Source organism: Rhagoletis zephyria, unplaced genomic scaffold (assembly GCF_001687245.7).
Source record: "Rhagoletis zephyria isolate East Lansing unplaced genomic scaffold, Rhagoletis_zephyria_1.1 Rzeph_scaffold_00069, whole genome shotgun sequence".
NCBI lineage: Eukaryota > Metazoa > Arthropoda > Insecta > Diptera > Tephritidae > Rhagoletis > Rhagoletis zephyria.
This window is the reverse complement of record NW_016157153.1, coordinates 77082-80491: the sequence shown is the minus strand read 5'-3', so window position 1 is coordinate 80491 and position 3410 is coordinate 77082.

Below are 3410 nucleotides of genomic sequence, written 5' to 3'. Positions count from 1 at the left end.
AAAAAAAAAAATTCTGTAAAATGATATATATGTAAAACTTTTTTTTTTAATTTTCAAATGTATAATAGTAAACTTAAATTTTATGTCTACCTTTTCTAATATATTTTTACCGAATTCGATGGGACTCGAATTTAATATGGGAGGGCGAGTTATATATAAATATGTCAAACTCTTTCCTTTCTCGCTCTCACTCTCGAATAAGATTTACTGTTAATTTTAAATACTTAGTTTTAAGTTTGAACTCAACGTTGTTAACAGAATTTTGATAATCGTTAGTTCAGTTGAAGAGTAATGATCAAAGAATAAAGATCCATATATTTGTATTTTCAACCGCAACATTCAGTATTTAATTCTGCTGAATATATCTTATATGTATGTTTGTATGTATTCACACATGTTCAAAGATGTTTGAACAATTAGAATGTTGAACTTTTTGGGTGTGCTCGTCCTTAAGTTATTTGTTTTTGTTATTTTATGGCCTTATAACAATTATATTGAACAATTTTTATTGAGCTTGAGGCCGTTTTTAATGAAAAACTTATTGTGGAAAAGTAACAATAATCTGAAAAAATGATAGAAGTGATAGCTATTTCGGAAATCACCACATTTCCTCATCAGACTTCTTTCAGTAGGATTCGAACTGACGATCCCACCGACTCAGCCAGTTGCCTACGCACTGTGCTAAGTTCGCCTTGTAAATTATCGTTTCTTTTTTCCCACTTTTTCATTTGTTAAGCCAACACAATCAAGCGCAGCTATTCCGCTGCATTTCACACTTGATCATGTGGTTGTTGATTTTGTTAATTTTTGTTAATAATTCTATTTTTAGAATGTTAAACTTTTTTTGTCCGTTAGCCTCGCTAAGTAAATTAATGACATATATTAGATATTGCAATATGGGTGTTAAAAGAAAGAAATTATGAAGGCTAACAGGCGAAAATATTTTTGAGGGGGGTTACCACCTGTTTCAAAATTTAATTAAATTTAATTGGTAAGATAAATTAAATATTGCAATATGGGTATCAAATTAAAAAGGTTTAAGAAGGCTTACTACTGAAAATATTTTTGAGTCGAGTTGCCACCAATTTCGAAAATTTAATCAATAAAGTTAATAAGATAAAGTATGTATAATAATATAGGTGTCATTAAGGTGTATTGATTAAGAAATATTTTCTATAGGCCTGCCACCTACCTGAGCGGTAAAAACTAAAAGCCATACTCGCAATTATTATTCAAAGCTTTTGAGGCTCGCATCAATGTAGAATACTGTAACCCCGTCAAGTTAGTGTTAATTGATGGCAAACAAAGTACTATCATGTTTGGCAATGATATCACCCCATCGAACAATGCACTTAGCCTCGATATAAAAAGAGAACAAAAGCCGAAGTATTAGCCGAAGCAGTTCATACAAATGTTCCACAATTGAACTAACAAAAAAATATGGCCTGCGACTCTTTTATAGAAGCTGTGGACACTGGAGTAAATTTTAAACAAAAAACAAAACCGGCTTCAATTCTCATATACAAATTTAAGCGTACCGTTATTTTCTTTATGGCCCAATTATCGGATCTACATTCAGTTAGTAGGAGACTGCCTCTGAGGAACCACCTTTCCTTTGAAAAAGAATTGTAGAAAACGGATAACCTAGTCCAAAGTTAGCCGGTAACATACATAAAAATAATATTCGGACGAATTAATATTTAATAAAGTGTTACGGCTTTATTTTTTTTAATACAAACCTGTGCTTGGGAGTTTATTGATACGAAAAATTAATTTCTGATATCTATTTAAAGAACCGCAAGATTGCACTACAAAGCAAATTACATATTTTTTACTATTGTAACGGGAGAAGTTACTGTATGTATTTTGTTATATGTACAGTGTCGACCAAAAGTTTTGGCACAGTAAATTTTCGCATTACATATATGCAAAGTTTTTAATTTATTTCCGATATTTTTTTATAAAAACATAGTTCATTCTATACAAAAACACATAAAAATCAAATGTGTAAACTTTGTGCAAAACTCAGGAGAATCCAATAAATCTGCATACTAATTTGCAATTTTATATTCAGATATTCAAGCAACTTCGAACTTGCAATTTGATAAACTAAAACTGTATGGATTATTAAACTGCATGCTTGGAATTCTTCTAAAAACTACTTTGCCTATATTGCGTAAAATTCAATACTTTTGTTCGTTACTGTAAGTAAATGAAACTTTAACTTAAAAAAAAAAAAATTAATTTACAATATTTCAAAATTATTTTTCGAAACATAAATTTTGTTATGATTAACAATGTATTTATATTTTTTTTTGGTTTTAGATCCTTTATGCTTTCAACACGAGGTATCTTTTTTCTACTTTCTATTGTCATAGCCTTAACTCCCTCTCTATTTTTATCAATCAATCAATCAATTTTATAATTTTTTTTCGGCATTTTTCCTAAATACAAGTAGAGCTTTATAAAACTTGTATAACACCAAATGTTTATCAAGCTTAGGATTTTGTGTTATCCGGGCAGGCTTATTAATTTAACCAGAGAATATGTTTTCTTTATTAAGTTTACCCAGTTCCCCATTTTAAACTGCTGTCTGTACTGTATCAGCGGTTAAAACTTGTTAAATTTTTATTTAAAATTTTCGGTAAGGAATAAGCGAGTGGATGGAAAATATATAACGGTAAGAACGGCCCATATATACATATGTATATGAAAGAATACACACATGCGACGTCTCTAGCCATTGTGTGTCACTCTTTTAAATTATAGCTATTTTCCATATTAATCCATATATTAACTTAGTATATACGGAACGGATAGTAAATGGAACAGATGTGTGTTTTGCGCTCGCGCTAGATAATTTCATTTTAAATAGTTAAAAGAATTTTATTTTATACATTTTATGTCCAACAGTACCATTTAAGTGCAAGCTGAATCAACTGAAGTGAGTGGCGCATAAATAAACATACAAACAAAACAAATAAGCGAACAAAAAGTTGCATAAATAAAATAGTTTGTTTTGCTGTTGTTGTTTTTGCTGCGGCGATAGCTGGGTTAACAAAAGTAAGTCAAGCTGAAATTGTTGGTATTGGGAAGGCCCAGGGAACAATCTGCAGCAGATCTGCTTTAGACACCTCCGCAAAAGAGCATTGGAGCCGCTAAATCCAAGACAATTCGGATTAATCTCCATCCCTTTTGGTTTTCCTTTGCGTACCCGAGGGCGCTCCTCTGTTCAGATTCTCTCCTTTGTTACTCTGTCCTTTGCCATCATATTCGCAATTGATGCCCTTTGCTCATCATTCCATATCAACAAACGTCAACTACTTCTTGGAATCGAAACAGCTGATCAGCTGGAAACGGAGTGCTGCCAAGTTAGTTTTACGCTTAGGTTATAGTAGCAATTGCTCATA